General features: G+C 45.6%; 1 protein-coding gene and 1 pseudogene across 2 annotated transcripts in view; one reads left to right on the plus strand and one right to left on the minus strand.

The window, feature by feature from the left end:
- The window catches only part of GLIS1 (GLIS family zinc finger 1), a 239,907-nt gene that overhangs the window by 13,291 nt on the left and 212,359 nt on the right, over positions 1–14,257 (plus strand). The window lies entirely within an intron of this gene.
- Positions 1,700–2,116, minus strand: LOC111522748 (annotated as a pseudogene).

Here is a 14,257-nt window from a genome sequence, read left to right on the forward strand (position 1 = left end):
AAAACTTTCTCCTCCAACCAGAATTAACCTGTCCCTCCTTCATTATCTGACTGCCATTTGTCATTTTTCTCTCATGAAAGAGTCAGGCGTTCCAGATGCTTGCATTCATTTTTCCCTTCCCCATGAATCTGTGGGCTTCTTGGAGGCAGGGTATGTCGTGAACTCATCTCTGACTTGCTGACAGAGGATAGAGCAAAGAATAGAAAGAACACAGGACCCTGGCAGAATGAATCTGCCTCTCTCCAGTCAAGGCGGGGCTTCTTGGGAAGTTCTCGAAGCAGATTTTCAGTACAACAACCCAGAGTGGCTCTCAATTTTTGAGCCTCAGTTCCCCATTTTAAAATGGGAGAATGATCCCTGTCTGGCCAATTGTTAGGGGCAGATGGGATGAAGTATGTAGAATTAGCCTGAAAACTGCAATGGCTGTACCTGTGTTTGGCTGGTGGTTGGTTGGTTCATCCATATTTATTGGATACCCGCTCTGCTCCCAGTGTTGGGTTCTGCCCTAGGATACCATGGAGAACCAACAGATGGAGTCCTTGCCTCCTCGGAGCTGGCAGCCTGGAGAGGGGTGTTTGCAGGTTCCCCCTTCAGGCTGGCCGGGTCTCCAGGCCTCTGTGCGGCAATACCACCTTATCATTTGCTGTCTGTCCTAGGCAGACTCCAGTTCTTCAGCCAGTCTCAACCTCATGACCTCAGACAATCTCACTGAGCCTTGGTCTGCTGAGTTATGGAATGGAAATAGGTGCTCGCTCCCCTCGCCAGGCTAGCGTGAGAATCAGTGAGGTAGGGTGGGAAAGGGCTCTCTAGGTGGCTAACAGTTGGGAACTCTGAGGACAGGTTAGAACTTGAGTTTGCAGACCAGCCCTCTAGAGGACAGTGGTGGACACAGAGTGTTAAATCCTGGGCATGAGGACTGCCTTGGGCAGCCCTTTTCTTGCACCTGTTGCTGATTCTGGTGGCTTAAGCTTTCTTCTTGGAGTGAATACCTACTCATTGTCTCAGGCAATACAGGCCAATAGCTTTCCTCTTTCAGCAAGTCTGCAGGGTCTCTCCTGTCTCAGCCTCATACCTCTCCCTCCCTACTCTTCCCATTCCCACTCTCCATGGCTTTGGCTGCTAGGCACTCAAAATACAGAAGAACTATTTGCTGGGGTGGGGTGGAGACAAGTAAATTCCCAGTGCTTGATGTTGGCTGAGCAGGTGGGGCTGTTGGGGATCCTCCTCCTCCTATTCCTCTTTCTACTCCTCATTTTTTTTTTTTTTTTTCATTATCCTACAGTGATCAATTGAGCACTGTTAGGCACTGGACCAATCATCTTTTTAAAAATGAATCATCTTAACAGCCATGCACCTGTAGTCCCAGCTACTGGTGAGGCTGAGGCAGGAGGATTGCTTGAAGCCAGGAGTTCAAGACCAGCCTGGGTAACATAGTGATACTCTGTCTCTACTTTTAAAATTTAAAAATTAGCTGGGTTGATGGTGTGCACCTGTAGTCTCAGTTACTTGGGAGGCTGAGGGGGAGGATCACTTGAGCACAGAAGTTCAAGGATGCAGTGAAGCAGTGAACTGTAATCAAGCCACTGTACTCCAGCCTAGGTGACAGAGCAAGACCTTATCTCTAAAAATAAAATAAAAGATCTTGTGTGTGTGTGTTTTTTTTAAGGTAATAAGTTCTTTAATCCACTTAACAAAAATACAAGAGCACAAATCCACGTTTATTTATTGATTTTTCGTTAGTTTAAATCATTGAGGGGTACTGCATCACTCGGATTCTGTGTCCAATGGCCTTAGCAGGAAGATTGCTTTGGAATTTGGCACGAACCATGCCACTGTTTCCATGGGCCCGAGTTACCTTTCCCCAGATGACTCTGGTTTTATTTGGTTTGCCGCCTGGAGTCACTGTGTTGTTCTTTGCTTTGTATACATGAGCGCATCTCTTGCCCAAATAGAATTCTCTTTCATCTCAGGCATAAACACCTTCAATTTTAAGAAGAGCTGTGTGCTCCCTTTGGTTCCGGAGACCCCGCTTATAGCCGGCAAAAATGGCCTTGGACCACAGCCTTCCAGACATAGTTCCTTTTAGAAGTGCCATTCCCAGCAGGCCTCCACAGGAGTCAAGATGGCGGGAAGAGGAAAAAGATCTTGTTTAATCTTAAAACTACCTTGTGATGTTTGCTTTTCCACAAGAACACTATGGCTATTTAGATGAATTACAATGAAATAAAATCAAAAATTTAGTTTCCCAGTCATACTAGCTACATTTTAAATGCTTAGTAGACACATGGCTAGCTAGTAGCTACCATATTGGAAAGTGCAAATATAGAGCATTTCTACCATCACAGAAAGTTCTGTTGGACAGTGTTAGTCTAAAATATCATTCTTTAATGTATTCATTTGTTCCTCACCTGTTTCCTGACACTCTTATCACATGCTGGAGTCTCTAACATCCTTGGCCTCTACCTTGGGGAGCATCCACTTGAGAGGATGGGCAGATGGCCAGGGACGCGTTGAGATGGGGCTGGCATGCTGGCTACCAGGCCTGCCTCCTGTTGGAGATACACATGTGAGTCCTAGGGTCTGTCCTACTCTCAGAGTGTTCATAAGACAGCACTGACAAGAGAGATCAGGGCAGTCTTCCATGAGAGGTGGCATTTGAGTGGCCAGACCAGGTTCCTTAGTGCTGGTTGCTTAGTGGATAGCCCTGAGCCAGCTCATCCCTGGAACTGGAAACATGCTGACAGTGCCCTGAGCAGCAGCTTAAATGGGAATGGCAGAATATTGGTTTATTCTTGTAGGTTCCTGACTTTTAAGAAATTACTTAGTTTTTACTCCTAGTCCTTCTTTGGGAAGTGACTGACCATTTAAAGGTAATTTAATTTAATACTCTTTATTTGTTCCACTCATGTAAGTACTATATACCTACTGTAGAAACTTTGGAAACTATAGAAACATGGAAAGATGGAAATAATAATTGCTCAGAATCTCAGCCCCAGTAATGACTACTGTTTACATTTTGGTAGGTTTCTTTCCAGTCTTTTTTCTGTGCTTGTCTGTGTATTAATATAGTTTTATATCATTGAGATCATTCTGAATATAGTCTTAATACTTACATTTAAATTTACGGCCAGGAGTGGTGGCTCACCCCTGTAATCCTAGCACTTTGGGAGGCCAAGGCGGGCGGATCACCTGAGGTCAGGAGTTCGAGACTAGCCTGGCCAACATGGTGAACACTGTCTCTACCAAAAATACAAAAATTAGATGGGCGAGGTGGCATGCACCTATAATCCCAGCTACTTGAGAGACTGAGGCAGGAGAATTGCTTGAAGAACATGGGAGGCGGAGGTTGCAGTGAGCTGAGATCAAGCCACTGCACTCCAGCCTAGAGGACAGAGTGAGACTCTGTCTCAAAAAAAAAAAAAAGTAAATAAATAAATAATAAACTTAACATTGAACATAATAAACCTTTTCTATGTTATTAACATTCTTTGTAAAGATTCAGAAACATATTACTTTTTTTTTTTTTTTTTTTGAGACAGACTCTCACTCTGTCGCCCAGGCTGGAGTGCAGCGTCACAATCTTGGCTCATTGTAGCCTCCACCTCCCAGGTTCAAGTGATTCTCCCGCCTCAGCTTCCCTAGTAGTTGGGATTACAGGCATGTGCCACCATGCCCAGCTAATTTTTGTATTTTGAGTAGAGATGGGGTTTCACCATGTTGGCCAGGCTGGTCTCAAACTCCTGACCTCAAGGTGATCCACCCGCCTCAGCCTCCCAAAGTGCTGGGATTACAGGCCTGAGCCACTGCACCTGGCCTACTTTTTTTTTTTTTTTTTTTTTTTAGATGGGGTCTCACTGTCGCCCAGCGTGGAGTGCAGTGGCCCAATCACAGCTCACTGTAGCCTCCACTTCCTCGGGCTCAGGCAATTTCCCACCTCAGCCTTCCAGTAGCTGGGACCGCAGGCACACACCACCACGCCTGGCTAATTTTTTTGGTAGAGACAGGGTTTTACCATGTTACCCAGGCTGGACTTGAATTCCTGGGTTCAAGCAATACTCCCACTTCGGCTTCCTAAAGCGTTGGGATTATAGGAGTGAGGCACCACACCTGGCCTGCATATTATGTTTTATTAAATTCATTGAAGTATTTTGAATAGATGATACATTAAAATGATCCAAAATTTGGAAGGCCCAAAAAGGGTTCTTAGGGAGAGCCTTCCTCTTCTGTCTTTTGTCTGGCCTCTCAAGAGATAGTTTATGTGAATACAAACAAATATGTATATATATAACTTGCACGTGCATAATAGTTCAGAATTTTCAGCTTTCCCGCAGTAAAGCTAATGCTGCAGTGAATATCTTTATGTAGTAATCTTCATTTGCGTTTCTGATTATTTTTGTAGGATAGATTCCTAGAAGTGGAAATTATTAGGCTACAGGGTAGTAACATTTAACACATATTACCACATAGTTCTTTGGGAAGGGTACACTGATTTTCACAACTGCAGGCTTTGCTGTCTCAGAGAACTGTATCTTTACCAGTGTTTCAGCATTTTCCTAATTTGAAGATGGTATTGACATCTGGTTTCATTATCATAAAGTTATTAGTATAGTCAAATAGATATTGTGTGTTGATTCAGAGTTCTTATCTCCTCTTTTGCAAGTTGGTGTTTATGTTGGGCATCTGAATATTTTACTTATAAAATTTAAGAATTGGCATTTTTAAAGTGCTGTCATTAAGGATGTTAATGCCTTTGTTCATCATATTTGCTACTAATATTTTTATGAGTCTGCTGTCTTAATAAGTTTTTTATGATGATTTTGAAATAAAAAGTTGAATTCTATGTCATATTTCCAAGATTTTAGTTTGTCTTTTCCCTCATTGCTTTCTTTTTGTTGTTCACCACATCCCATCATTTGTTGTTATTACTATTTGTAGGAGGTTGTTTTATTAACATTCTAAAAATAAACTTTTATTTTTAGCGAAATAATGCCAAACATGTTTTTAAAATCACCTAATAAAATAAGGCTTTAAAGAGAGCTCCTCCTCCACCGTCGCACTCCAGAGAGGCAGCTGCCTTCAGCCAGGGCTGCTGTGGTGCCCACCTCCAAGGGGCACCAGGTGTGTGGACCTGGGTAGCACAACAGCCTTGCCTTCGACTCAGTCATTTTTTTTTGTGGCATTTTCTTCCATACATCTCAGTTACAAAAATAAAAACAGTGGAAGCTAAACTTTATGTGGCATTTATGGTCCAGGCTTGCTTCAGGTGCCTTACAAATATAATTCCTTTCATTCTCCCAGCAGCCCTAGGAAGGAGTTACTCTTACTCTCCCCGATTTACAGATGAAGAAATAAATGTGGAAGAGGAAAGGAGTTAGTCCAGGGTTACGCAGCTGGTGAGTGGTGGAGCTGGGATTAGGCCACCCTAAATAGGATTTCTGCTCCTGTTCCTGGATCAAGTATACTTACTGTTTACTGGCTTCTTATTACGGTAGATGAGGATTTAGTTCTCTCCTTTTTTTTTTTTCCCTTTCAGTCATTCAGTAAATGATTTTTATTTATTTTATAAAAAATGTATAAATAAAAATTTAATTTATAAAAAAGTGATTTTTGTTTTTTCCTTTTAGTCATTTAGTATATTTTTACTGAGTACCTACTGTGTGCCAGAAACTTTTTCTTTTGAGATGAGGTCTTGTTTTGTCACCCAGGCTGGAGTGCGGTGGCATGATCTTGGCTCACTGCAGCCTGGACCTTCCGGGCTCAAGTGATCCTCCCACCTCAGCCTCTAGAGTAGCTGGGACTACAGACTCGCGCTACCATGCCCAGGTGATGTTGTATGTTTTGTAGTAGTGGAGTTTCACTGTGTTGCCCAGGCTCAGAAACTAGTTTATTTCTTTTTAAAAATTGGTACATAATAGTTGTACATATTTTTGGAGCACATGTGGTATTTTGATACATGCATACAACGTGTAATGATTGAATTGGGGCAATTGGGACATCTATCACCCCAAACATTCACCCCCTTTTTATGTTGGGAACATTCCAGTTCCTCCCCTCCAGCTATTTTGAACTATTACTGTTAACTATTGTCACCTTACTGTATTACCAAATGCTAGATCTTATTCTTCTGCCTAGTTTTGTACCCATTAACCAACTTCTCTTCCTTTTTACCTCCCCTCACTCTTTCTAGCCTCTGGTAACCACCATTCTACCCTCTACCTCCATGAGAACAACCTTTTTAGCTCCCACATATGAGTATGAGGAACATACGATATTTTTCTTTCTGTATCTGGCTGTTTCACTTAACATAACGACCTCCACTTCCGTCCATATTGATGCAGATGACAGGATTTCATTCCTCGTTGGCTATAGGCAATAGTGCTGTAATAAACATGGTGATGGTATCCTTTTACTATTATTATTATTATTATTTTTGATAAGAGTCTTGCTCTGTTGCCCAGGCTAGAGTGCAGTGGCATGATCTTGGCTCACTGCACCCTCTGGCTTCTGGGTTCAAGAAATTCTCCTGCCTCAGACTCCTGAGTAGCTGGAATTACAGGCACGTGCCACCACCCCTGGCTAAGTTTTGTATTTTCAGTAGAGACAGAGTTTCACCATGTTGTCCAGGCTAGTCTCGAACTCCTGACCTCAGGTGATCCACCCTGCCCCAGCCTCCCAAAGTGCTAGGATTACAGGCGTGAGCCACTGTGCCTGGTCTTAGATATCCCTTTGATAAACTGATTTCCTTTCTTTTGGATGTATGCACAGTGGGATTGCTGGATCATAGGGTAGCTCTAATTTTAATTTTTTGAGGAACCGCTATACTGTTTTCCATAATGTCTGTCCTACGTTCCCACCGTGTCTGAGCATCCCCCTTTCTCCACAGAGGATTTAGTTTTCTTCAGCCTCCACTCCACCCCCATCTTGCTCACTGGCACTACCCCTCCCTCCTTCCTCCTGCCCCAGTTGCATCACAATTCTTTGGGACTACTGGGACTATGCGTAACGGGGTATTAATGTAGGCGTTGTGGGTCTGGCTGAGTCCTAAGACAATGGATCTTAACAGTAGGTATTGGCCACTACATTCCAAAGTAGGACTTCAGGTGTGTGAACTCTGATTTTGAGATCCTTTCCTGGCTTACGCTTTGAGGACATGAAAGGGTTGAGGTGGAAGAGCCCACAGAGAGGATTTCTTCAGAGAGAATTGTTGAGACTCTGATGTTTTCTTCCCCCATGCCAGGTGGGCAGGGAGGGAACGCTTTTTCTTTACCTTAACTCAAGAGAGAAGGGCTTTAAAAGGATCACTCAGAGAACTGGGCACAGCCCTGGAAGCTGAGCAGTGACTGCATTTGATCCATGCCTGGAAATACGAAGCATAAAAGGCTGTGGTTGGAGCCCCTGCTTGGTGGCAGAATGAGGAGAGGCAGCTGCATTGTTTCTGCCAATGATGGGGCAGAGGCTGAGTTCAAGGGACCCGGGCAGTGGTCGTTTTCAAACTGATCCTGCGCAAGAGAGCTTCTTGTCAGGTAGAGGTGAGAGGCTGGAAGTGTCCCACGGGATGCATGAGGATGCCTGCCAACCAGGGGAGCTCCCTGGGACCCCACAGAAGTGGCGCAGGGTAGCACAGTGGGCACTAAGCATCTAAATCCAAAAAGCTCCAGTGGACAGAGTCAGGGGTCTGAGACACTGACCCTGGCAGGCCCAAGGGGAGGGGAGAAGTCTGATCGTACATGAAAGTCAAACGAGATTATTAATCTGGACAGGACATCTTAATTACTAACATGAGACTGTTCTTGGGACTAAAAAGAGTCTGGGCGATTGTTTATGGTCTAGGAATGATCCACAGAGTTAAGGGAACTTCCAGACTTCCACAGGCTTTATAGGAGTAGGGGGTGGGGATGGGGAACAAGTCTGCAGATAGAGTTTTAGAAAGGACAGTGGCAGTGGCGTGGGCTGGGTATGGTAAAGCTGTTTCTGTAGCACCCTCTGAAGTCTACTTTTTCAGCATGGTGATTATGTTTGGAACAGGATGTCAAATCAAGTCATGCCCCATCAGAACTTTTCCTTTCTACTACAATTTTTTGTTTTCCTGAGGTTACATATGACGTCTTTTTTCATTTGCTTAGTTTTATATTTTATATTTTATATGGGGCTGTTACCACTCCCCAACCCCGCTACTCTGTCAGTCTGTCAAATTCCTGTGAGTCATACTTTCTTGAATGTCCAAATGCATTAGGTTCCCTCAGTTCCATCTCTCCCGTACTGCAGACTGGTTTAGGGGTGTGCATCCACACCTTGCTGACCTTCCGAGGCTTCTCTTCAAAACTCTCCTGTGCCCTTTGGATTCTGGTTTACTATATATCACAAACTGACTGATTTAGGCAGAGAAGGGATTTTGTTAAAACGATGCTGAGTAACTCTCAGAATTTTCTATAAGACTAGAGAACCAGGCTTGGAAAACCACATAGCCAAGAATCTTATCCCAAATCCCACCACAGGGCTGTCCAGTGAAAATGCCGCTGGGTCCTGGTGCACAGCTTGCATTGCTGCTGTAGTGGGGGCTGTAGCTGACTTCTCTCTTGTCACCTGTTCCAGAGTGGACCTGAGCCATCTCTTTGGAATCATGGTCTGGGGTGGATGCTTCGCATTGGCAGAGCCTAGGTCATGTGCCTGTACCTTGGCTGCATGGGAGGCTTGGAAAGCAAGTTTTTTTTTTAACTTAAATTTTTGTTGAGCACCTGCTCTGAGTTAGGCACTCTTCTAGATGCTGGGAAGATAAGCAAATAGGCAAACATGTCAGCACTCACAGAGCTTACATTCGAGACAAGGGAAGATACTGTAATCAAGTAAACAAGGTAAATATAAAGTTTACCAAATGATGGCACAGGCTATGCAGACTATGGAGAGAAAGCAGTGAAGGGAGATGGAGGCCTGCTGAGTTACAGTGCAGTCAGGATAGGATGACATTTAAGCAGAGACAGAGGATCTGCAGGATCTGACATTTTCAGTGACTGGGTGTGTGTGTGTATTGGGTGAAATGGGAGTTTTGCCTTATAAGGTGAGTAATTTTCCCAGGAGAATAAGTGTTTTCAGATGCTAGGCACCCCCCAAAAAGACAAATGTGCTTTGCATTGTGTTTTCCTTCTTCTTGGTTTAGCCCCATAATTTGCTGGAGTGTATCCTGCAATGGCTTGGTGAGAAAGGTGAGTAGGTGTGTATGTTTGAAAGTGTTTCATTACTGATGGATAGTGTGGCTGGGTAATTTTAATAAGAGTGAATCTTTAAATGTTTACCATGTGCCAGGCACTGTCATCACTGCTTTACGTGGATTAATTCATCCTCACATCAAAGAGGTGATAGAGATTATTATTGTGCCCATTTTATTGATGAGGAAACTGAGACCCAGTGAGGTAAGTACCTTGGCCGTCATCACAGCTGGTAAGTAGCAGGTCTAGGATTTGAACTTGGGCCATCTGGCGTCAGAACGGATCCTGCTAAGAATTTTGAAGAGAAAATCCCATTGTCTTCCAGCTTCCCACATTGCTGTTGAAAGTCCAATGCCATGATGATTTATGATACTTGCTCTAGACTCTGCATTTCCTCCACTCTACCCCATCAGTTTTTCTAGATGGTTTATGAATTTTCTGTCTGTCTCTGGTGTTCTGAAATTTTCTGTTGAGGTGGGATTTTTTCATTCATTGGGCTGGATACTTGGCAGGCCACTGTTTCTGGAGACCCATGACCTTCAGTTCTAGACAGAGTATTAGTTCTTTGACATTTTTTCATATAATTTCTCTACTGCCAATTTCTAGAAATCCCCCTAGTTGCCTATTTGGCTTTCTGTATTGATCCTCTACATTTCTTAGGTTTTTATAATACCTAGCTCTTTGTCTTTTTGATCTGTTTTTGGAGAGTTTCTTTGACTCTTTTTCCCATTTTCTTTTTTATTTTAGTTATTTTTAGGTTGCAAAAGCACTTTCATGCATTGTGCCTCCATTTATGGATGCAATATCTTAATCATACCTCTCTGAGGAGATTTTTAGGATTTTAAACCATCTTTTTCCTTATTCCCTGTGTTCCTATTTTCCATTCATTTCATTTGAGTTCCACTTGTTGATTGTTGTTGTTCCTTTCAGGTTGCAGGTTTTCCTCACATGCCGATGATGACTCTCTGGCCATACGAGGATGTCAGATCTACTGACCCTCCCCTTTCCCCTAATGGTCACCCGCTTGTCCTCACTTCCTTCCTTGCCTAGCTTAGTGTTCATTATGATTACACCTCCCCAAGCACCTTCAACCGTCTGCCTCCCTCTCCCCCTGTTGTTCTTACTGTTGGGCCCCTACGCTAGTTAAGATCGAATCGCCTGTAGCTGTCTGTCAAATGGCACTAGAGGAGACACACAGCACCCTGAAAGAGCCCAGTCTGTATCTGGGAGTTCAGAGCTCTGGCAAATACTCTCCAAGCCTTGCCTCCTGCTTCTCTGCAGGAGCTGGCAATGCCCCTCCTCTATCAATAGCCAAACCATCCCAGGGCTTTGCATCCACCCTGCCACTTCCTTGGAGACTGCGACTGCACGCTTCTGCTGTGAACTTCCCTGCAGTGCAACTCTCGCCCTCTCCAGGGGTCACTCCTATTGGCATACAGCTGTGCTCCAGGACCTGCCAGCTCAAAAAGCAAAGCCACCATGCCTTCCTGCAACTCATCCCCCCTCCTGCCACTGCCCCATTCTCCACTTCTGTTTGCAGCCTTCCTTCCCTCACTTCCCATTCTCTGTCCTCCTCAGTCCACCGACTGCTCTTGTCAGGTCCTCCACGGCCTCCATGGGGCCAGATCTGGTCACCCTGTCTGCCTCTATCTCACTTGTCCTCTCAGTAACATTAGGCACAGTGACCATTCCTGGTGGGCCCTGGCCGTCTCCCTGCACCGGCAGCTCCTTCCCGCCACCCCCTGCTGGCGTCCCCACCTCAGTCCTGAACCTGTGCACACTGCCTGGTCTGAGTGGTTGCAGGAGTCTCTTCATTGGTCTCCCAGCTGCCACCCTTGCCTCTCTGTGTTCCGTACCCAGCAGCTGGCGTAAATGCATTTTAAGTTGTCAGTCATTCGACAGCGTCACTGTTGAAAGCCCTCCATCTGCCCTCTGTTCTCCTGCCCTGGCCTCCAAGGCAGATGCAGTGTCCCTGCTTGTCCTCCACATGACTCTGCCTCTTTTGCCACACTTGGACCACACTGACCTTGCACTAGGGCCTTTGCATGGCCCATTCCCTCCGCCTGGTGTGCTTTTCCAGCTCACCTGCCCATGGTGGACTCTGGACTTTTCTGCTTACATATCACCACCCAGAAGGGCCTTCTCTGATCACCCTGTTTCTTTGTGTTATTTTACTCAAGAATGTAGACTTGGCCAGGCACGGTGGCTCATACCTGTAATCCCAGCACTGTGTGGGGCTGAGGTGGGCAGAATGCTTGAGCCCAGGAGTTCGAGACCAGCCTGGGCAGTATAGTGAGACCTTGTTGCTACAAAAAATAAAAAAATTAACTGGGCCTGGTGGCATGCACCTGTAGTCCCAACTACTTGGGAGGCTGAGGCAGGAGGATTGCTTGAGCCCAGGAGGTCAAGGCTACAGTGAGACATGATCGTGCCATTGCACTCCAGAGTGAGACTCCGTTTCAAGTAAATAAATAAAAATAAATTTAAGAAAAGAGTAAAGACTTGAGTTTAAGAAGGAAGACTCCATGGGAAGCAGGCCCTGCCTAAAGCAGTGCTTGCTGCACAGTGGGTCCTGACTCCAAGTGGGTGGCACATCCTTTGCTGCCCCTGTCCATCTCAGTGACGGTCACACTGGGTGTCCATCTCTCCAGGGAGCAGGGCCACACTTAATTCATCTCATCTCAGCACGGGGCCTGGTACAGCCTCTACAGAGGCTTGGCCACTATTTGTAGGAAAAAATGCACTTCTTATTAATCTCACATGAGCCCTAGTTTTGATGCTGCCAGCAGCTGGTATAGTGGAAACGACGGGGCTGCCAGGAGTCAGACCATCATGAACTGGAATTTTCACACTGTCTTGAGGACCAGGCGGGCTATTTTTGTAAGATCTCTCAGTTTCCTCTTTTATGAAATGGGGTTGATAATGCATGTCCCAGCTCCTGGTAAGGCTCAGGTGAGATACTGGGTAAAGAAGTACTTACATTTTTTTAATACAAAACTCCAATAAAAGGGTATTTGCATAACTCATTCTGCAGTTGAAATGCAGTTACATTTATGGAGCACCCCTGTGCTATAATCAGGTGCTGTTCTCATGTTTATGTAGCTCATTTAATCTTTTCAACACTCTTGCGAGGCTTCTGGTAATTTTACAGCTGAAGGAACTGAGACTCAGAAGATGAATGACTTGCTGGTGATTCTTGGAGCTTGTGGGTGCCTCTGTTTTCTTAGGCTCAGCCCAGTCTCCTGCTGACTTTGGACCTTGTTTGTCTTTCTAACAACAAAACCCCAAATTGCTATTTCCGGTTTCTTTCTTATCTTTCTTCACTTAGTAACTTTGCAGAGAAGGGGGAGGTTGGAGACAGTGGAGGGAAATGGGGAAAAGGTGTTAGAAATTGCCCTGTCCAGCCACACACCCCAAAGCTGGGGCACAGATGAGGCCCTCAGGGGGCCGGGGTGTCCTTCTGTGGGAGTCTGTCTACACTCTCTGGATTAGCTAATGGCTTTCAGGGCGAGTTAGCTACCATCTTAGGAGCTATCCCCACCCTGTTTTAAAAGGTCTTTTCTCCTTTATCTTTCCTTTACTTCTCTCTTGCTCTCTGGTGTGCCTCTCTCTCTCTTTTTGAAGTAGGGTCTTGCTCTATCACCCAGGCTGGAGTTGCAGTGGTGCAATCACAGCTCACTGCAGCCTCAACCTCCCGGGCTCAAGTGATCCTTCCACCTTAGCCTCCTGAGTAGCTGGGAGTATAGGTGTGCGCCAGTAAGTCCAGGTAGTTATTTTTTAAAAAAATTTTTGGCAGAGATGGGGTCTCACCATGTTGCCCAGGCTGGTCTTGAAGAGACAAAGTCTTACCGTGTTGCCCAGGCTGGTCTTGAAGAGACGGGGTCTCACCGTGTTGCCCAGGGTGGTCTTGAAAAGATGGGGTCTCACCCTGTTGCTCAGGCTGGTCTTGAAGAGATGAGGTCTCACCATGTTGCCCAGGCTGGTCTTGAAGTCCTGGCATGTCTCTGTCTCTGTTTATATTTTGTCACCTCTTCTTTCTACGGCGTCTCGGTTTCCTTCCTTTTTGGTGTTTCTCTTGATACTGTCCCTATTTCTGACTTTCTCTTTTTTCCCTCTGCATCTTACCTTGGTTTCTGTCTGCCTCACTTTTTATCTGTGTTTTTTCTTCCTCTTGGTTTCTGCCTTCCTGGGTCCATATTCACATTTGGGCTCCTTTTACCTGCTATTTCTGGTAGTGCCACGTTTGCGGTTGTGTTAAAGGGGAGTCCATGTTGTAGCCCACCGCCGATGATGGCTCTTACCTGCACCTGAACTGCCTAGAAATCAGAGCCTGGGTAGGACCAGACAAACCCTCACATGATCAGGTCCTGGGGCACTCGGGAGCAGGGCAGGCTCTGCGAGCTACTTCTACCAGCCTTATGGGTGGGTCTGAGAACCACCTCACTGCCTGTGACCTTATTCAGTTAGGGGATGCTTGCTGACCTCTCCTCTGTGCCAAGTCCTGTGCTGGGCCCTGCCTTCAAAGGACTCCTGATAAGGATATGGACTCGGAGCCTGCTTGTTGTGACCAGAACTGCACAGGTATTACCAGTTGTACACACAGGAGACCTGCAGGGCCTTTATGAATCACCTGCAGATTCAGGCTTCTTGGCAGCAGGTTGCTGGAGCCCGGCTTTGAATGATGAGGAAGCCCTTTACTAGATGGTGGGCAGGGAAGAAGGCATTCTGGGCCCTTGCTATTTAGTGTGTAGTTTGTGGACCAGCAGCATGGGCATAGCCTGGGCACTTCTTAGAAATGCAGAATCTCAGCCTCAGCCCAGACCTACTGCATCAGAATCTGATTTTCACAAGGTCTCTGGGTGATTCGTGTGCGTATTGAAGCCTGAGAAGCACTGCTTTAGGCAGACTGTCTGTGCAAAGGCCTGGTAGAAGGGAAAGAGCTGGTGTGTTGGGCAGTGGGGAGAAATTTGGTGTTGCCAGAGCAGAGAAGGGCCAGAATGAAAACTGGACTCAAACAGTGGCTGAAAGTGGCCGGAATGGGCCAGAAAAGAAGA

Source organism: Piliocolobus tephrosceles, chromosome 1 (genome assembly GCF_002776525.5).
Source record: "Piliocolobus tephrosceles isolate RC106 chromosome 1, ASM277652v3, whole genome shotgun sequence".
Taxonomy (NCBI): Eukaryota; Metazoa; Chordata; class Mammalia; order Primates; family Cercopithecidae; genus Piliocolobus; species Piliocolobus tephrosceles.